The sequence below is a fragment of the Sphaerodactylus townsendi genome, linkage group LG08, assembly GCF_021028975.2.
Source record: "Sphaerodactylus townsendi isolate TG3544 linkage group LG08, MPM_Stown_v2.3, whole genome shotgun sequence".
In the NCBI taxonomy this organism is placed as follows: domain Eukaryota; kingdom Metazoa; phylum Chordata; class Lepidosauria; order Squamata; family Sphaerodactylidae; genus Sphaerodactylus; species Sphaerodactylus townsendi.
Genome location: NC_059432.1, coordinates 46,733,529 through 46,755,599, shown reverse-complemented (window position 1 = coordinate 46,755,599; position 22,071 = coordinate 46,733,529). Strand labels below are relative to the sequence as shown.

The window sequence follows — 22,071 nt, the reverse complement described above, 5'->3', positions numbered from 1 at the left end:
TATTCGTAAACTATATAGCAACACCACTTGTCAGGTCAAATTAGATCAAACTGGTACATTATCTGGAAAAATTCCAATCACCAGAGGGGTCAGACAGGGATGCGTATTGGCACCTCATCTCTTTAACATCTACATAAACGATCTTCAAAACCACCTTAGCAAAGTCAATGGCCATCCTCCTAAAATTGGACAATGTCCCGTTCCACTCCTTCTCTATGCTGACGATGCTGTTATTTTATCCCAAACATCCATTGGACTCAAAAGATATCTAAGAGCTTTTTTTGACTACTGTGATCTCAACAAACTAAAAAACTAAACAGTGAGAAGTCAAAAATAATGCATTATTTTCCAAAAACTGGCGTCCTCTTTCCTGGAAAATCAACAATATTGAGATCAAGCAGGTACAATCCTTTAAATGTTGGGGATCACTTTCCAGCCGCAATCTAAAATGGTCCCTTCATAGATCCTGCTTAATCTCATCAACCAGGCGATACCATGTCTGGCATAATCAGGCCCCCACTACGAGGAAAGGAAACCAATCAGTAAAAGCCGTATTGATAAAATTTTCCAAAACAAAGTTGTTGCCTAAAATCCTCTACGGCATCCCAATTTTGGATAAGCGATTTCCAGCGTGATGTTGAACAAATCCAAGCATATTTTTCTGAGAAGGATTTTTTAGAGATCCCGAATAGTGTCACCTATCCAACTTTATGTCTCGAGGTTGGCCTCTCATATGTGGAAACAGAAGCTTGGATTGCCACCATAAAGTATTGGCTCAAAATACATTTTTTTTAAGATCACTTGCAGGTGATATAAACTCAAACCTTTTTAAAGACAATTTTCAATTCTATTGGTTCAAAGTCATTGAGAACAAAATCAGAACCATAGGATTTGATTTGGACAATGTCGGGACTGATAGTGAACTGCATATTTTCAATCAGCAGATCGAAAGACTGAGGGATCTGGAACATCATTGTTTCTATCCAACAAAGGCGGCTGTATGCTCTCCCCGCTCCCTCGGAATACAACCAAGTTACAGAGCAAGAGCTAAATATCTCTCATCTCTGTTATCCATCAACCAACGTCGTGCATTCATGCTAGCACGCCTCAATATTTTCCCATCAGCGGAAACCTCAGGGAGATACCTCCAGATCCCTAAACATCAGAGACTATGCCGTTGCGGATGTGGATCTATAGAAACCATAACCCATATTCTTCTGGAATGCTGTCTTCACAGTAACCTGCGCATGATTTTAATTCACCCTCTGCTGCTTCCAAGACTTGAGCACTCCAAGTTCCAGGCCACTCGCTTTCTGCTAAGTGACTGTAATCCATCGATCACCTTGGCAGTGGCTAAATTCTTGGAAAGCATTTTAAATACCCATATTTAAATGTTTTAAAAGTTTTCTCCTTTAAATGTTTTAAAAGTTTTCTCTTTTCTCTTTTAAATGGAAATAATTTGTATGCCATTAAAGGTTAAAATGAAAATGAAATGAAAAGAATATTTTTCAACAAACTTGGGTGACCCCTCGGATTTGCAGAAAAACCTGAGATTTTCAAACAAAAATGAAAGGGGGCGTTATATCAGCCAAAATCACAGTAAGGTTATCTGCACTTGCACACAGAATGTAACTCTGTCAGCTGACAGTTGGAGTACTGTCTGCTGCATCTTATCAGGCAGGCAGATGGAGGTTGTATGCAAAAGGGGAGAGAAAGGGAGGAAGAGAAATGGGGCTGAGAAATGGCTGCAGTCCCAGTGGGCAGATGTGGGGTCAGGAAAGAAGATGGAGAACTGCTGCACCCCCCACTGAGTTGCAGAAGCAGGAACAGTGAGAGCCAGTGAGTGGGTAGCCAAGTAGGGGAGAGGGAGAATGAGAGGGGGGGACTGATAAAGAGACAAAAATGAGAGAAGGGGTGGGAGGGAGGAAGATAAAATGATGGCTGTTCCCACAATTTCCTTGTAGGTTCCTACCTGAGCATTTCTAAGATACATTAGAATAATAAATAATAATATAGTGTAATGCCTTTGTGGGGTCAAAGCAGTAGCACAGAGATAACAATAGAAACAAGTACTACTAATATACAACCCCCCAGCATCCTATAAAACTGAAACCCATATCTATAAATCAATTGTGTACTGATAACACACTCATAGTATCCACACATGGAAGATGCTGATTAGTCCTCAGCCAAACCCCATGATATAAGCTGTTTTTGGCCACAAACAATTTATGGCCCAATATCCAGAAATATATCACATTTTGCGCATTGTGCTATTGGTAGAAAAGCAGTATTCAGAACCAAGAGGCCTCCTGGAAGAAGGGTTTGAATCCTTCTGTGTGAACACTGCTTTCATACAGACAGCTTCCATAACATTGTAAATGACCTGAAAGATGAAGAAAATGTTCTGTTTCCAGAGGGAAGTGAAATAAAAAGAACTACACCATCATGCTCACAGGAGATTACTATGAGCTACCCTCTGACTCACTGGAAAAGGCAACACAGTAAAAAATGAAGAATGTGATTTCAGATCCTATTCTTAAGGAAATGTAAAGGTGACCCCTGAAACAAGGAAGTTTCTATATTCTCTGTAAGCCCTTGGAGGGCTGTTCTCATCCCTTGCACAGAATCAAGCACAAATGTGCAGAGTGTAGCGGGAAACGTTCTAATTAATCTTTACATAGGGGTAGCAGAGTAACAGAAACAGAAAGAAGAAGTCAGTGTGGAAACAGTGAGGGGATGAGGAAGAGGTGATATATTTGGGTGGGGAATAGCTTTTACCAAATAGTTCTTACAATAATGAGGTTTTATTGGTGTTTTAGATTCCATATAACTTATACTTCAAAATCAGTTTTTGGCATAGGAAATCTGGAAAGGAAAAAATATAAAACAATATAAATTTAAAATAAATTATCAAGTTCATCTGACTCAAAATATGTTCTTTCAGATGGTTTGTTTTGTATGGCACTATAGGAAAAGATAAAACTTAGCTTGCTTGCTTGCTGAAGTTTGTGTGGAAGATGGTTTTTGTATAGTTCATTTCCTCTGTTTCTATTTACATTATTTTACTTTTTGTTTCTTTGGGATTTGGGATATCATTATGGTTCCACACTAGGCCAGTTTCCTCAGAGACCAAGGGTCAAACTAAACACGATGCTGCTATCATTTTAAATAGGCTCCACCTGTCCCGCCCCATGCTATTCTGGCAGTAGAAAAGGTGTGAGGAGGAACCAAGAATCCTTCAGCCTGCCATGGACTGGGACCAGATGAGCTCTCACAAGTGTTTCAAATCACTTAAAAATAAAATGATGTCCATGGATCATGTTGGATAATCTCCTCATAGAGATTAAACATTTACACAACAAGCAGAATGCTCAGAGGCCGAGCACAGTGGAGCATATCCAGAACATGTGTGTGAGCTTTGGCACAAAGAAAAGTCAGAGTCATTTATAGTTTCCAATCTAATAAAAAGAGTATTTATTAGTGAAGTCCATTCTGGATAGAAAGGTGGATAGATTGGTTTACTATTCTATTCTAATCTAGCTGGATGCACTCAGCATCCATGCTTTCTACGCACATGGTGCAGCAGAAGGTTGGAGAGCAAGAAGAGTGAGAGTGAGAACAGGAAAGAAGGAAGTCCCTGAGAGTATCAGTCTAACATCAAAGGGATAGTGCCAGCATGATAGAGTAAAGGTGTCAATCCCTAGGTCCCTATCTAGCAACTGGCTTACTAGTAAAAACCCCTGTGTGGTTGAGGCAGGAAACAGCGTAAAGTCCTTCTCTTCCAACAGATCAGACCATCACATCTACTTTGGCCCTAGTAGCAAAGGCCCCATTGTGATTTAAAATAATATTGCTACCAGTGATGACTAACCATGCCTTCAGATTACTGTCTCAGAATAGTAGGCTGATATTTTCTCAGTGGGAACTCAATGGTCAGAGTGATGCCTCTCTTAAGTAGCCTCCTTCCAGCTGTAGGTATTCTTAAATGTGCATTCCTGATTGCACAAAGAAAGAAACAAAAAGAAACTTCATCACACTGATCAATTAAAAACCTTTGGTGCCTAAAAAATACGCAGTGGCTGATTTCTTGAAAGAGAGGGAAGCATACAGATTTGTATTCTGTATAGGCAGTCGATGCTCAGTTTGCAATAATATTCTCAGACACCTTGATTGGGGAAAAGAAGGTTTATTTAAACACGGCTATCACATCACACCTTCATCTTTTTTTTCTCCAGACTAAACATACCCAGCTCCCTATGTCCTTCCTCATAAGGCACAGATTCTAGACCTCCTATTATCTTGGCTGCCCTCCCCTGGACATGTTGCAGCTTGTCAATATACTTCTTGAATTGTGGTGCCCAGAACAGGACACAGTATTCTAGGTGATTTGTTCTGCCAGGCCATATGGATGTGGAGAGGGTTTTTCCTGCGCTGCCAATGTTGCTGCAGCAGCCTAGCCTTTTCACTGTGATGATGGTGGGAATAGGAGAGGTTCCTCTAGCCCTGACATCAGCTCCCAGCCAGCCCCCTTAGCCTCAGGTAAGTACATGGAAACCTTTGCTAGCCCCAGACAATTATTATTACCTAAATGTTTGTCAAAGTTTGTTAGTATTTTTAAAGAATGCAAAAAAATGAAATGCACATTTCAGTTTTTCAGCAAATAGAAGCTTCTGGGTTGTTTCAGCTGCTTAATATGAACACACCTTTATATAATATTGGTGATATTTTCAAGTCATACCTATGACCATTCGTCTCTCCAGTATTTTGTATTTTTTCCTGCAACTACTAGCTGACATCCAAGGGAAGATCAGCTGCCATCAAGGGCTGAGCAAGATCCAGATGCTCAGTCCCACTCGCTTGTCAACCTGTCTCTCCTTTGTGAGATGCCAAGCTGTGCAATCTACTCTTCTATCATTTTAAAAACATTGCTAGCCTTTTCAAGAAGGAGTTTAACACTGGAAAGCAGGTTATAAAGAAACTGAATGATTTAAATAAAGGATGTAAAGTTTAAGTGACAAGAGCTCTTTGAGAGTACAGGAATTAAACAAACGTAAAGTGTTTGAAACCTAAATGGATACCTACATGGTATTTTTTTACAACTCATTCTTGAATGCTTTTGTCATTAACATCACAATGTGCCAGTACTGGAGAATAAAAGCCTGAAAGCCTGAGGAAATTATTATGCCCACTTCAAGACTACCATTAAATAACTATTAAATCCTAGCAGAAGCTTTTTATACATTTCATTGTGTGGTGCCAGAGTGAGATATCTCAAAATTGTAGCTTGTGCCATCCAAAAATTATACATTATTTAGTGAGAACACTTGGACGTGCTAAAACTGTGTTGAGTAATTGCTAGCGAACTGCAGTGGAAGAGACAGTCAAGGAAAATGCTTCAATCATAAAATTACTTAAATTTGATTTACCAAAACTAAACTGCAGTGACATTAAGCTAAAAGCTACTCATAAAATGTCAAGATGCCTAAAACTGCTAGTAAGATACCACAGATTGTGCTTAAGATTTTACTATGTTGCTCATACAACATTACTCATACAATAGTGGCCAGTAAGCTGAATGGTGATCAAGAGAGAAGATGATTCTGTTAGAGGCAGCCAAAAAGGGGAGTGGTCAAAGCAGAACCATGTAGCAGTACTGCTTATGAATATGACTGCTGCTCACTAATGTGGGCGAGTGCAGAAGACCACCTGCATGGTGCTGTGTGAATTCATGTCTTGGCTGCCTCCCAAAAGATTTTTCCCAAAAACAGTGAAGAGTATCCCTCTCCCAGTGGCAGTTCAATTTTTCATCCTCCCTCACCACCTGCCAAGAACGCTTGCCATTTCTGAGACAACTTAAGTGTATTACATCTTATGTATATACATTCATGGAAAGGAAGCATATAAATATTACAAACATATTACTATGGCCATTTAAAAGATCCTGTGACCAGGCACGGCCTACAGAAGAGGTGAGGGGATTCTTACCACTAATAAGAACACCCCTGACAAAAGAATTCGTATCTAACAAGCTTACAAACTAATTGGCATCTCAGAAAATGCAAACACTGTGAAATATTTTCGAGCAGAGGGATCAGCAAGTGGTAGGGAGAGCAGATAGTGTACAGAACACGTTTTCTGCTCCAAGCTTCCCTCCTCCGACCACCACCAGCCTGCTGATCAGGGCACTGGGGTTGGTGTGGAAAGCTCAGATCCCTCGTATTGTTGAAGGCTTTCACAGCCGGATTCAACTGGTTGTTGTGGGTTTTCTGGGCTGTGTGGCCATGGTCTGGTAGATCACAGCCATGGCCTGGTAGATCTTGTTCCTAACGTTTCGCCTGCATCTGTGGCTGGCATCTTCAGAGGTGTATCACAGAGAGAAGTCTTTTATACACTGTGTCCAGTGTATAACAGACTGTGACACATTTTATAACAGACTTCTCTCTGTGATACCTCTGAAGATACCAGCCACAGATGCAGGTGAAAGGTTAGGAACAAAATCTACCAGACCACGGCCACGCAGCCCGGAAAACGACAGCAACCACTCAAATCCCTTGTTCAATTAGTCAGTGGTGGCAAGGAGTGAAAGCTGAGGAGCAGAAAGTATACAGGGCGTGGTATAGGAGAAACTAAAGAGACCATCAAGGGAGCAGAGAATGGGATGCCCTACCCCATGATTCACTCACTTGTTATATATTTCTGGTAGAGTAACAGAGTTACTGGCAATCTGCATTCTTGGCTTTAATATCCCCCCCATTTCCTCTCATTTTCGTTCACTGTTTACTTATCAGATGCATTCTTATGCCTGGTACTGTCCTCTCTGTTGGTATACACGTTAGTAATCTCCCATTTTGCACAAGACTATTTAGTATTTTTTTACAGACTGGCAAACTATGATTTTGCTTGCCCTCCAAAAGAAAAATGAGAACTCATCATGATTTAGAATGTACTGTTTATTACATTTTATCCTACTCATCTGCCAAGGAACTCAGGAGGTGTACATTATTCTCACTTCCTTCAGTGAATCCTTAGAAGTCATTTATGCTCAAAAGGTGATTGGACCATGGTCACCTGGTGACTTTCATGGTAGAGAGGGATTTCAACATAGATTTCTACAGTCTACTGACTCTAACACACCAATCAGAACACCATGGGTCCCCAACCTTTTTGAGTCTGTAGACACCTTTAGAATTCTGGCACAGATGGGTTTATATTTAACAAGATTGCAAATTAAGTGGATGGTGACACCAGATGGTAAGCACCACCACAAAATGGTTGCCACAGGAGGCAGAGCCAACAAAATGTCAGGGTTACTGTAACAAACTGAGTCCATACAATAGAATCTTCATGAAAGCAGAAAGATCTTTATTAATATGGCTATATCGGTCATAGTCCTTGAGTGAACTAAATATCAAAAGTACAGACAAACATCAAGAGAACTTCAGTCCAGCCTCCTCCAATAGTTTCACATGCAAGGCCAGACCAGTCTGGGAAGAGCAGAAAGCAAAAGATAGCACAAACTGAAAACCGTGAAAACAGGTGCTAGCAAAAACCGTCACATTCCAATCCCCTCTTTACAGTTACACATAACGTCAAAAATTAAGCAAGAGCTCCATTTAACAGAATCTCTTTAAAATTAACGTACTATTTTAAGGCATTTTGTTCAATCATTCAGTGAATAACCGTTTGCTGTAGTGGCAGCTGGTACCAAAGAATTTTTTTGTGTGTAATGTGGACAATCATATCATCAATAGCCAATCAGAACCCCCATTAGGAAAAAAACACATGTTGCCCAGCCCACTTCCTAAAAAAACACTTGGCAGACTTCAGGAAAGGTGTCAAAGCCACCTTGGTACCTGCAAGCATTGTGTGAGGCAACCTTGCTCTACACTCAAGACACTAAAATCACCTGATTTAACCAAATCAACAATAGTGCAGTCTGCTGTATATACTCATCTCGCCTCATGCAGGGGATTCCTGGAGATTCCAGGAGAACTGGACAAAGCATCTCATGTTAGCTACATTTATTACTTAAGAGAGGTATTAATTGTATGGAAGCTTGTGAGTATGACTGTGGTGTGTGAATATATGATATTTTCATATTTCCATATTTTGATGTAATATTTTTTCACATTTTCACATCATTAAATATTAGCACTTTGGTATATTGAGGCTTGTTATACTCCTCTCTGCTCATGCACCCAGAACCAGTACCAAATAGTATAATGAACTATTTCGCAGCAAACTGTTTCAATTCATTTTTTTCTTTTTGTATTTTGCCTTATTCATATGCAGTTTTATTCCACAATGGGGATCTAAAGAAGCTTAGATCATTCTCTTCTCCTCCATTTTATCCTTCCAACAACCCAGTGATGTAGGTTAGGCTTAAAACATGTGATTGGTCCAATGTCTTCCAGACCCTAGACTGACACTCTAATCACTACACCATTCTGGCTCTCACTTTGACTTCTTGATACTGACAAATAAAGCTAGATTTATGATGGCATTACTGACAGTTTAAAAATATCCAGTAAACAATAAAACATTTGTGCTAAAATATTCATTCTCATCTTCTGAATATGCTCATATATTCCAGTCTTTATTAACATGTAGAGTTTTTCCAGAGACAGCATCCACATCTAACATAGGCTAAGAGAATGTGGTCACTTTTGCCCCTTTAACAAAACTGAGGCCCCTGAAGCTTATGTTCCTCATTTCAGTGTTACATCTCACATCTCATCATTCCACTGAAACTGTTTTACAGCCAATATAAATAATTTTGCAAAGAAATGCACGTGGTAAATGTCAACTGGGGTAGAAGCTTCATTAATCCAAACTCTTTTATTATTAGTGTGATTTATCTTGACTCATTTCTTCATGATGAGATTCTTAACTATTTTCATAACCTTCTAAATTATGAATTTTTGCAGCTAAACTGTTTAAATTTGCAAACATTCTACTGAACCATTCAAGATCTGGTTCCCGAATGAGTTTGCGTAATTTTAAAAGCATTACAAGAAGAGAAGGAAAAGCTTATATGTTTAACAGACAGAATTGCACTTGCTGAAAGTTTTGTCTAGTTTGCTCACAGCACAGACTGCCTCCTGGGGTCCTTTATAATACTACCTGATATCTCACAATATAAGTATTCAGGAAGGATGCAATTCCAAGTTGGGCAAAAATGAAAAACAGCAACAACATGTACACTGACTTATCAGCTTACAAATACTGTTCTGCTCAGGAGCTATCACCTCATATTAGGTCACAAGATCTTGGCTACCATTTTGAGGGAAGTGAGCAGGGAAGGAGAAGTGGAACCCATAAGGCAGCATTACTGAAAACAGTAGGAGGGAGATCCCTTGGTATGATCCAGATGGACAGGGAGGGGATGAGAAAGAAGGAGCTGCTGTCCCTGCTGAGTGGGAGAGAAGAATGGGATTCTCCACCACCACAATTTCCTGGGTCCTTGCTTGTGAAATTCTAATCTCCAAGCAAGCAATATCTTGGGTGTGAGGCTGTTGGAAAGAATAGACCCTTTACCTCTATTCCTGGCATGAGACCTGCAGTTCAGGTAGACTCATGGCTTACCCATCCTCTAGAGTCTAGGCCCTCTAGTAACTGCAGTGGGCACCACCTGCCAACTACAAGCCCTAATGGAAAATGGGCCATGTCCACTTTCCTGGAACATGGGGCAGCAGAGTTGTAGGGTAGCCAACCACAGGACAAGTGCCTCAGGGAGGGCAAATGACCAGTGCAAGGGTGAACTGCTCCCACTAGCCCTCCCCCCCCCCTTTGGATGGGGCTCCACATCAGAATGCTTTGAAGTATGGCATAAAAAATAAATGTGCATGAAGTTCGTGTCATTGACTGTTTATATGTAAACTTAACTTTGGACCATTCAGTGGTGGTAGATTAATTCATTTCTTAACCAGTTGATGTCTATACTAGATCCAACATTCAATTAAATGGAGTTTTTTAAAAGCAGTAACAGAATTATGACGAACTGGACAAAAGCTGGGTTAGGATCTGCCTTTTACCATGATGAAACCACGTGCTGTGATGAAATCCTAAAGATCAAGTTTCCCCTTCAGTCGTGTTCGACTCTGGGGTACCACTGCAAGCAGTGATTTCATAGGCAAGCTGGTTTTTTTTTGTGGGGGTAGTTTGCCATTGCTTTCCCCAGCTATTCTTTATCCTCTAGCTGTGTGCTAGGTACTCATGTACCGACCAAGGAATGACCAAGGAATGATGGATGGCTGAGTTGACTATGAGCCAGCTGCCAGGATATCTGACCCACAGGGGGCTCAAACTCCTGACCATGTGAGTGGCAGTGCAAGCACTTAACCACTATGCCACACGGCTCCTACATTTGCTTAAATTATAAAATAGTTTTGATACATGATAAAATAGTTTTGTCATAGCTTTAATAAAATTGTGTGGAGAGATAAGGGTAAGGTTTTGTTGAAAATAACTCATTAGAAAAGATGGCCTTAAAATACAGAATCTGACAGGCAGAAAAATAAGCTTGACTCCTAAATGTTTGGCCTGGCTTCCTACCTTAGAGAAATTACTATTCACTAAACTTGTAAAAGATTGAAGATTATGCTATTATCTGTACGTAGGTAAGAGTATATATGGATGAATTCTACTCATCTAGACATATACAATTACATATATTTACAACTAGCAAAATGACTGTTAGTAAATCTACTTACTAAATAAAAACATTTATTCTAAATCAAGGAAGTTAAAATTCAGGAAACTCTTAATGAAAGTTTGTCCCTAATGCTAGTAAAATTATAAACACTAGTAAAATTGTAAGCAAGAAAGAGTAATAAAGTAAATAAACAATCTTCACTGCCAAAATTCTTCTCCATACTGCAGCGCCATACCTTTCCAAAAAAAATTTAGAGAGACCCACTGGCATCTCTTGGGGAAAAGAAAAAGGCTTTTGTCATGAACATTATAATCTCACTGTAAATTTCATTATTTTCCTTTTTGGCTAGTACTTCGTTTTCTGACCCAGAGCTCCTAGGGAATATAACCATACTGGAGGCAAAACTGTAACTAATCTTGAGAAAGAGGTCAGGGATCTGGGAAACTTACAAAACCCTCCACCCCAAGAGCTCAGTAGCCATTTATTGGAGTTGTTCAGCAAAGTCTTTATCATAGGTAGGAAAATAACTACACCCAAGGAAGTGTGGATTTACTGACTGAACTAAATCTCTTTAGGAGGAGGCCTTTTGCCAGTACTCTCCATTGGCCATTGCTGCTGTGAGCAGCAGCTGGAAAAAAAATAAAGGCCGTTTCCGCACGAGCGGAATATGGCGGCCTGGGGACGGCAAAAACGCCATCCCCAGGCCGCCATTCGCACAGGGGGCACAGCTGCTTCGCAGCCGTGCCGCCCTCACACTGCCCGCCCGGCGCCGAGCCGGGGTTTCCAGAATGTGCTGGGAAGCGCACTTTTCTGGCAACGGCGGCTGGAAGCCGCTGCCATGCGAACAGCAGCAGCTTCCCGGCGCTTCCCCCCCCCCACTCCCTCCCTTCCTTTACCTGCTCTCCGGCCCTCTGGCGCGTCGCCAGGGCCTGGGGACACACACCCCTGCTCTGCAACACGGAAGCAGGCACACAGGCCAGGCATGTCCCCAGGCCCCGACGATGCGCCGGAAGGCTGGAGAGCAGGTAAGTCGACCAGGCGACAGCGCCCAGCGGCGCCGTCTCCCCGGTTCTTTCTGGGACTGTGCGGAAAGGGCCAAAGAAAAAAATCACAGCTCTGCACTGATATGTCACTTCTGGGTATGAGTCACAAGTGATAATGGATAGCTCTGGGGGGGAAACACAGTTTCCCCACTCGCTTCCATCCCCCCTATGCCGCGCGCTGCTCTCAGCGCACGGCATCCCAGGCGTCCCCACGACCCCGCGCTCTGTGCGGGGTCGTCAAAAGGCGCCGTTCAGAAGAGCGTCTGGGATGCCGCACGCGGAGGGGCGCAACAGCAGCAGCTTCGGGGCGGCTGCGCTGTCGCTGCCCCTCTCAGTGGGGAGTGCCGAGGGACCCCGCGCTACTGTCCTCGAGTAGCGCGGGGCTTAAGGGAAGTGGGGAAAGGGCCAGAGTTTCTAGCAGTTCCTAGAGCTACTCACTGTCACTACTGGATTGTAGCTGGAAGTGGTATCAGTGGCATCGCAAAGACCCATGACTCTGCCCACCCCTGCAATCCTCCCACTAGTTGCCAGGCTCAGCCTGGTGACTATAGTCAAAACCAAGAAAATTCAGGCAAGCTAGCAACAGGGAGATAGTTATGATTTTTTTTGCATTGTGGAGGAAGTTGGACTAGACAACTGTGGAGGTCTCCACCAACTATTTTTCTTTGCTCCTGTATGTTTCTATCTTAAAGCATCTGTATCTGTTGAACTTGTTTAGAATCCTGGGATCTAAGACATCCCTTCATTTTTGTAGGCATCTTGAAAAAAATAAACTGAAAAAGTCAGAGATGTCTATCCAACTTACACTGGCCTTGTGTTGCACTGGTTGTAGTGCATTCCAGTCTTGTTCAATGACAGGATTGTCTAGCTGAGTCTTCTTGGTTGTTGGTTCTGTAATTTTGTCCAGGTTTGTTCCATGGTATCCCACTGTAGTTGCTATGAAAACCAGGGAGGCCTCTATAGAAAGAAAGGACTGAGAACCATAACCCTCAGTGTTTATCTTCTACTTACCTAAGAATGGTATCACATTTTTTTTATTATTGGTGTCTATAAGAATATTACTTGGAGCTTCTCCCCCAGAAATAGCCAGGTGACTGAGAGAACCACCACAACCCACACCTTTAGGCAGAGGTGACAGTGGACCACCACATTAGATGTCATGGTCCTTCTGTTAATTTGATTCAGTGAAAGGTGGTGTCCATCACTAAGGAAGCTGCTCAGATTCAAGGTGAACTTTTAATTCACATCTGAATACACTCTCAGCTGTTTCCTCAGTTGCATAATATACACACAAGACATTAAGAAGGTAGCAGTTGAAGCTCTGATTGATAACATCAAAGCTTCATGGAACTAACAAAGGACCACCTCGCTCTGCCTGTTGGTGGTATCTTTTACCATGTTCTCATCTTCCTTTGCTAAGGCAAGCTTTGAAAACAGGCTGTCTGCTGGTGTATCAACTATGGGGACATAATTTAAAAACTTTGGGAGGAAAGGCATATATCTCTCAACCCTAACAGAAGGCATTACCCACTCTTACTTTTCCATTCTAAGGAATCTTGGAAAGGGAAAAGAGCAGCCTAATTCTTTTGTGGTGGAAAAAAATTTCTGGGGATTCAACATTATCTTTGAAATTTTCAGTTGTTATACCTTGGTGGGAGACAGTTGCAATATTTGTAGTGCCCTGTAAACCAATGGGGAAAAATAAGTGCTATGTCTTCTGTCTAAGCTGTAGAGGCTCATCTTTGGTGAGCTGGAATCTTTCTTATCAGTCTCCTCCAGAATCCTCTGAATCTATGGCAGATTCCGCACGGCCAAAAACAGCAGTGTGAAACTGGTGTGAAACTGGTATAAAATGGTTAAAAATGGTTTAAAAGGGTTTACACTGTTTTCACACCGTTTTCACACCACTGTTTTTGGCCCGTGCGGAATCCGCCAAAGTCTGAGTCACCTTCTCTAACTTATATGAAGAACAGTATGATTGCCTGAATGCCTAGTGGCAGCCTTGCGAGCACCCTTGTCAGACATGATATTGACTTGCAAACTCCAAGGGCTGACCCAGGTGAAAGAGATGCTATTTTGGTTAGGAATGAAGGAGAGACAGGAAGGAGGTGTTTGGTCAACCACATCCACAAAAATATGGTGGTGGTGCCTTTGCTAGTCACCTGAGCATATCTAAACACATGTCTAATAAGTCCTTTAGAAGCTAGGAGTCACACTAGGAGCTTAACTATTAGTCTGAATTGCATCTTTTGGATGCTATTTCAGTAATCCTCACAAAATAAACCTATTAAATCCACAGGCTCAGAGACATTAACTTATTAAAGCCCTGTAGTTATATCACCTAGTGGTGTAGGTTAACAATGGAATGAAAAATAATCTGCACCAAGGACTTTTCTTGCATCCAGTACCTAGAGACAAGGCCACTAGGGTAATGTGTTTATATTGGGCTTTAGTGAGCTCCTATGGGAAGCTAGATTTGTACTGGGAACTTCCATTCACAATCTTAATGACTGCAAAACAGCAGGCTTGACAATGAGAACTTTTCATCAGGATTTCCTGCCACTGCTTCAATAGCTCATTTAATCAACTTCTAATTGATTATGAGTATCAACATATCAGTTGAGCTGACAAAAACTCAATGAATTAAAATTCTTTGTTTGTAGCCTACACTTAAGATTTAGTTTCAACGAAACCAAGAGACTATACATTTTAGCTGGCTTTTTATCACAAAAATAATCCTTACCTAGGGTCTAGTCTAGACAACCCAGTAAACTTTGGAGGCAAGTAACCCCAAATAACAGTATAAAGAACTATCTAGTCTTCCCTTCCAGGGGGGCATGATATACTATACTTTACAATGCTCTTGCAAGTGTAATATGAAGCTGAAGATCCATAATTCCTATACTCTTCTTGAATATGGTACTATAAAGGAAGGGGGCACCATTTCTGCTTTTTCCACTACCTATTTCTGTGACCACCATGTCCATCAACCCTTGTGTTCCTATCTGTTACATAGCTAGAACTATTTCTTCTTCATTCTTTCCCAATACTCTGATGTTCATTATTCAAGCTATCCCATTTGATCCACCAATGCTAAAGGTGTTTGCGATGCACTGGTGGAGGGTAGAGATGATTCTCAAACAGAGCACAGTTTATTTATTTAGGCATTTCTACCCTTTCCTCATCTGAGGATTTAAACAAAAACACATATAATAAAATGTTCTAACATCCTGGGCAGGTGCTAGTTTAATTAAGTCCACTCATGGAGAGTTACAGATGACAAGTCCTCAGGCAAACAGCCAAAGGGGTCTTGGTCCTTGGGCTTGCATCTGTGGTCATTTCCACAGAGGGATAGAAGCTCATCCCATATCTCTTTCAGCTGCCAAAAAGATGTATTGAACCTTCTGGCCTGGTAGAAGTGCTTTTGGCCACGCTCAGGCCAAATATCCAATAGAGGAAAGAAGTGGATGAGCCTCATTCTCACCAGATGGTGAAGTGGCACTTAACATGGTGATCTTATTGTAACAGTAAATTGATCAAAACTGACTGGAATTATTCTCTCCATACTGTTGTAACATTTCCATTATTTCTTTTCAAACTCAAGAACAGAAGGCTTATCTACTCAGATATCATTTTCCAGCAACACAGTCAGAAAAGAAAAAAAAATGGAGAAGAGGAAGTCATACTTATTACATAAATGAATTTCAGCCTACCAATAAATGCACATTCAGCATATATGTAAGAAATATAATTTTACTCATAATGCTCTTGGGTTATGCAATTTCATAACTTCCTTTGAACATTAAAAATAACTGAAATATAGTTTTCTTTCATCTACTAACATGCTTACTTCTGAGCCTTGGTCTTTTATAGCTGGCCATAGATAACAAAACCTATTACAGAATGTCCCATTGTAATTGGAAACATTTTATAATGCAAATTCAAGGGCTTTTCCATATCTGCCTCTTATTCTTGTATTAAATAAAAGTTATACTTGTTACCATTTGTAAACAGCAAGATTATTAACTTCAAAAACCATGTTTGAAGTCCAAGTTGCCTATATTTATAAATACTGTATTTTTTTCCTGGAACCATTTGGAATAAACACTCATTAAAATATTGTTGTATGGGGTGACCTTTATATAAGCAAAGCTTTCTTTGCAGCATATAAATTAATTTTCTTCTCTTGGCTTGTAAAGAGCCAAATGACTATTTTGACTCAGTGCCCAATAGGAGGAAATGGCCCCAGTGACAAATAATAAGAATAATTTCAGGAGGAGCTTTTAACATCTCAGATGAGGACACATCTCCAGTATATATAGTGAACAACAGAAATTTAATAGGGTTTTCAGGAATCCCCCCCCAAAAAAAATTAACGAAAGCCAAAGACTAATGCAATACTAAGGACTAGGGCAATACTATTTAACTGTAACAAGACAAATGTTTACACCAGGGGTAGGGAACCTGCGGCTCTCCAGATGTTCAGGAACTACAATTCCCATCAGCCCCTACCAGCATGGCCAATTGGCCATGCTGACAGAGGCTGATGGGAATTGTAGTTCCTGAACATCTGGAGAGCCGCAGGTTCCCTACCCCTGGACTAGCCCAAACAGGAAAGTAGCAGTGCCAAAACACATCTGGTTCACCAGATAAGTCTTCCGCTCAGGTGGAGGAGTGGGGAATCAAACCCGGTTCTCCAGATTAGACTCCACCTGCTCTTAACCACTACACTACGCTGGCGCTTCGGGTTTTGTTTTTCGTGAAAAAAAGAGTGGAAGACATGTGAAGAACACGGTGGAGCTTGTTTCAGTTGGCACCACTGGGAGAAAGGTATGTGGTTTAAACCAGGGGTAGGGAACCTCGCGGCTCTCAGATGTTCCATAGGAACTATCGACCATTCCCATCAGCCTCTATCAGCATGGCCAATTGGCCATGCTGGTAGGGGCTGATGGGAATTGTAGTTCCTGAACATCTGGAGAGCTGCAGGTTCCCTACCCCTGGTTTACACTAATGAATTAGGGTTTATCATGGTTCCTGTACACTCACTCCTCATAGAAAACTGTAATTAATCTGTATTTCTTTGTAGCATCTAAAGATACTTTTGATTAGCTCAGTTTCACAAGTTGCTTATGGCTTTCCACATCAGAAAACAAAAGTAGTATGCCGCAGATTTTTTTTAAATGGCAGCTATACAAATCCAGAATGGGAATTAATAGCCATTAATAGCAGATGTGGGGGGGGGGGCAGAATTGGCATTTGGAATTGGTGGAAGCCTGTGCCAGCATATTTGCCACCCCCCTTCACCGGAATATGGGCCCCCCATTCCATCACAGAGAACCAAGACACTGGCATGCAGCCGCAGTCAGCTCTGCGATGGTCAGAAGTGGTGCCTCTGGGAAGCTACCGTGGTGTCCCAGTGGATGCCACCATTCCCAAGGGATGGAGTTGTCCTGCTTTTTCCCAGTACCGGTAAGTTGCTAGTATGCTTCACTTTGCAGGACTTCCACTGGACTTCCAGCCCAGGAACACCCCCCCCACACACACACACACACACACTGTTTTCCCAATGGAGCTTTTCAGGCAGCAGGAGGGGTTTTCAGCACAGAATTCATGGATGTGTACAACTAAGAAACAGATACAACAAGCGGCATGTCTCACTGTTATCAGTGAAAAATGATGAAGTGGTGAGAAGGGTCATTTTTAAGCCTCACTTTACAGGACTTCAAAATGGAAGGCAGTTGCAAAATATTGCTGCTGTCCTGCTTTTTCCTAGTACCGGTAAGTTGCTAGTACGCTTCACTTTGCAGGAAAAGATGAGGGGGAAAGGAGCATTAGAACATTTCAAGATCAGCAAGTTACCACTGAACAGTGAAACAGAACACATTAGCCAGTGACGGGGTCTTTCCGCCATGCAGTTCTGCAAATTATTTTTGCTACAAATTATGTGAGTGGTGCTGCCAAATAAAGACACCTGAAACAAAGTGTTTCTGACTGGGTCTGATCATAATGAAAACACAGCTTTCCTCATACTTCAGACTCTGCTAATGATGGAAGCACATTTATAGACCTTTTGCATAAATGTAGACATGTAAGCATTCATGTACAGGTCCACTCTATATAAGCGCTTCCAGAACCGTAGTTAATGAACTCCTGCAAGAGCCAGGATGATCTAGAAAAAAAAACTGGCACCCAAACATGCAGTGCTATACATCCTTGGAGCAAGTGTCCTTGGGTCACTAAAAAAGCAATATTGCTTATTAGCAGTATATGCACTCTCTCCATGCCCAACTGTCTGGAAACTGAATGCATTAAATTCACTCCCACACGTATATTTATTTCTCAGTGGGTGGGTACCTATATAATCTTGCTGGAAAATCCACTACTGTGTTGATACAATGCTGACCTTACAGCCCTGCTATGTTACACAGGTACACTAACCACACCCACTCTCTTTGCATGTAATTCCTACAGACAGTCCATTCTGCAGCATGTCAACTCAGCATTTCCAAGTGTCAGTGCACATAACGCAAACAAAGAGATGGCTTTTTTTGCGGCTTGGCAGGGGAGCACTGATCATGCCTCTGACCTCAGTCCTTCTTTATCCTCATATACACATCCTCCAGGGAGACTGCATCGCACTCCGATGCGGGCAGCGTCTGAGAGCCAGCTGGTGCTAAACAGCCCTAGAAGTACATTCCATGTTGAAAGTGGACAGGAGAAAGCAGGCGCAAGACTGAGAGGTCAACTATTCTGAGGTTCTCAAAAACACCTCTCCCTTTCGCCTCGGAGAACCATCATGACATATCTTGAACCGTACCCAACTGGTTGAATACAAGGGTTACTTTGAATCGCTTTGCGTTTCTGAGACAATCGGCGTAACGCGAGCACGAGGAAACAGGCATTAAAACCGTGAATAGCTTTAGGGAAGTCAGCCAAGCGCTGTTGCCGGGGAGGGCGGGGTTGCTCCGGGTACGCTTCTTTCTTTGAAAGAAAGGAGCCCCGAGCATACAGCCCAAAGCCTTGAACGCCGGTCAAGTTTCCCTACACCTGCGCGTGTTTCCTGCCAGGGGTAGAGAGATTAGGGACATCCGTGTCTGCATGGATGTTTGTTTCCTCATCAACTCTTCGCCACACGCTACTGCTTTCCGTCCCTCTCTTCCACCCGCCCCGGGGAGGTTCCTGGGGGGACCATTCTTCTAAAGGGGCAGCGCCTGCGCCCCCTTCCGCAGACACGCTTCATAAGCCAGCGCGCCTCCGACGGCGCCCTCCCTTCTGACCCCCGCGCCGCACAACTTCGCACGAAGTGAGGGCGAGAGAGCCGAGGCGGAGGCGCCGTCTGTGCGGACGCGCCGGCTCTCGCCTCTGACCTTGGGGGGCACCGACCGCTCCCCTATGCAGGTCTGAAATAATACAGCGGCACGTGCGGCGGCCTCCTCCCTCCCTGGGCGGCTGCAACTTCGCCTCTCCCGCCCGTGCCCTGCCTTGCCCTGCCCGCCTCCCCAGTCCTACGCGCCCCCATAACGCCTGCCTCGCGCAGCGCCCCTCCGCTTACCTCACCCTCGGCTTCCTCGCTGCGCGGCTTCGTGCTCGGCAGCGCAGCCGGGACTCGAGCTCGCCTCAGCCGGCGCAGCCTCTGGCTCGCGGCGATGCTGCGCCTCCGGCGGCTCCCTCGCTTCCCCGAGCCTTGCGCGCCGCACCACGCTGAGCATTGAGCGAAAGAAGGCGGGGCGGAGAGAGAGCGAGAGAGCGAGCGGAGGGCGGGAGGCGTGGTGCCTTCGACCTACCGCCTCCCCGCTGCCAGCTGTCGGGGTAATGGTCTGGCGCGGCTGCTCGACTGCTCGCTCGGGGCCACAAGGAGGAGGCTGGGGTTTTTTTCCAAGCCAGTCCCCGGCAGCGGCGAGCGCCGTGGAACCAAGCCCTTCCCAAAGCAGCGGGCGGCTACTTTCCAAGCACGCGGTGGCTCTCGCGGCTCCCCAGAGGGTTGGGCGGGGAATGAGCATCCGCAAGGCTAAAAATAAAGAAGTTCGATTAAAGTTCCTGGGTAGTCTCCAGAGCGGGAAGAAACCAGCTGCCAGAGCCAGGGGTGGAACCCGCGCGGCGGCACCGCCGGGGAAACGAGTGACCCTTCCCCAACTCGGGCCTTCCAGGGCTTCTACGCACGGTGGGGACCGCATGCGCACGTTTGCTCCGGGCCAGATAAGAGTTCACCGTGGCACTGTGCCGTTTCAAACACGCCTGCTGCTCACGACTAGCCTTACAAGTTTACCCAGATGGCATGCTTGCAGACCAAATGCAGACATGCTGGTGTCTCTTGCAACAGATTCCGCGCTGATTTTCGTACAAAAATTGCTTGTCAACGGAAGGGATCAAGACGAGCACAACTTATTTTGAGTTGAGTCCCAACCCTGAAATACCTGGGAAAGTACAATTTGAATGGATAGTTCTTCTTAAGAACTCGGGTACCAAGAAACTATTGCTCTTCTGTTACCACAGAACATTTTAAATACAGATGGCGGTAGCAGTGGAGGGGGGATTCAGATATAGACCTAGTGTTATTTATTGAAAGCAGGTTGGAGCTATTGCCAGGAGTAAAACAGTCTATATAAGGATGCCCTTGAAACTTCCTTTGGTACAGAATGTTGCAGCCCATCTGCTAAGTGAGACTAGGCATCACGTTCATGTAATATCAATAGTAAAACAGCTGCACTGGCTTCCTAAATATTGCTACTTGCTGGGATTTGCATATCTGAAGGACCATCCTTTCTTATATAAACCACACTCACAATCCCTTTTGGCACTGCCCTGATTGCCTCTTAGGAGAATGAAATCAAGAGCCTTTCCACTGTGGCCCCTTGCAAAATGAGATTTGGGGGTTGGTGATGAAGGCTTCATTCCTACCAGCCTTGAGGAAGACATTATACAGAAGACTTGGTCAGCGTAAGATGTACATTTGTTTGCAGATTTCTTTGTTGATTTCACTTTCTGAATTAGATTGCTTGTTTGATGTGCTATCTGGGTTTTACTGTGCTCTTTCAAGCACAGAATAGATATTCAAAGTTCAGTCCAAAAAATGCATTCCACTGAATACCCTGTGTAAGACTGAGTTAGACCCAATCAGGATTGTTTTCTTGGTGTCTCTGGAAACCAGAAAAAAAAAGTTTGGACCTTTGGTGGTACAATTCCTTCTTGTCTCACCACAAGCAGAAGGTTATTACAATCCACTGAATTTGAATTAAATCATCGAGAGCTTTGTAGCTGGCTGCATGTCATACCAATGAGGGAAAGCTCTATATTTCTATAAGCAAGTTCCGGAAGTTAAGAAGAAGCATCTGAGACCATAACCCTGAAAGTTGTTAGTTAAAAAATAATGCTTTTTAGCATGTGTTTTCAACTTACTGATGCTTTACTGTATTCCTAAGAGGAGCCATGCAGGAGCAGACCAATGGTCCATCTAGTCCAGCATTCTGGGGCACCATGGCCAGTGGCCAGCAGCCAGCCTGCTGCCACGGTGACTGTCCGAGCTGCCCCCAAGCCCCACTCCCAGGGGTCTGGGGAGGGAAAGAGGTGGCTTGGATAGGCACCACAGCAGGAAGTGGCTTGGGGTGGGGCTCAGAGGCACCTCCCCTGCGTCGACCCAGTTCTTCCTAGCCGGTTGGCACAGGAGAGAAGGGGAGCTCCCGGTGGCCCAAGAGCTGACCTGCTGCTGCGGTGCCCATCTGAGCCGCTCCTGAGCCCTGCCCCCGAGGGTCCGGGGAGGGAAAGAAGTGGCCACCACAGTGGGAGGCAGGGCCCCTCTCGTGTGCTAACGCAGCTCTTCCAAGCCAGGTCAGCATGGGGGAGAAGGGGGGCTCCCAGCCACATGGTGGGTCAGTACCGGTTAGGCACAACTGGTGCAGCTGGACAATGCTGGCACAATCCCTCGGTGTGGGAGAGACCTCCCCACCACATGGCTGGGCCTGGCCTCATGCACTATCACAATCCCCCGGCAGGGGAGAGGCCTCCTGCCTGTGCAGCAGGGCCTGGCCTTGGGCACCAGCGAGAATTGTCCCAGCACAAGAGGAGTCACCAGGTGCTGGCCTGGTCACCACGCCACAGGAGAGGCCAAGCACGGGGACCTGGCTGGCACCTGGTGACCCCCCCCCAAAAAAAACCAAAAGACATGTGCCCAGGGACATGAGTTACCCCATGTTCCTATAAGCAGTGCGCCACTGGCTGATAGCAGTTCTCTGTACCACATAGACCTCCACCTTCGTAGACATACTATTTTACAAAGGGAGTGCCAGGAGAGCAGAAGACAGGCAGTTGGCAAGTAATTCCACCAGGGCACACTAAAATGTCGATCGTCCCTGTGGTGTCCAGGATTGAAGAAGC

General features: G+C 43.9%; 1 protein-coding gene across 2 annotated transcripts in view; it reads right to left on the bottom strand.

The window, feature by feature from the left end:
- CHST15 (carbohydrate sulfotransferase 15) overlaps nucleotides 1-19,443 on the bottom strand; it is an 86,889-nt gene extending 67,446 nt beyond the window's left edge. The window contains exon 1 of one of the 2 annotated variants that reach the window (XM_048505841.1): nucleotides 19,253-19,443. The gene's annotated coding sequence lies outside the window, so the exon portion shown is untranslated. The remainder of the gene's footprint in view (nucleotides 1-19,252) is intronic. The other variant, XM_048505842.1, reaches the window with a different exon arrangement.
- Nucleotides 19,444-22,071: the final 2,628 nt, after the last annotated feature.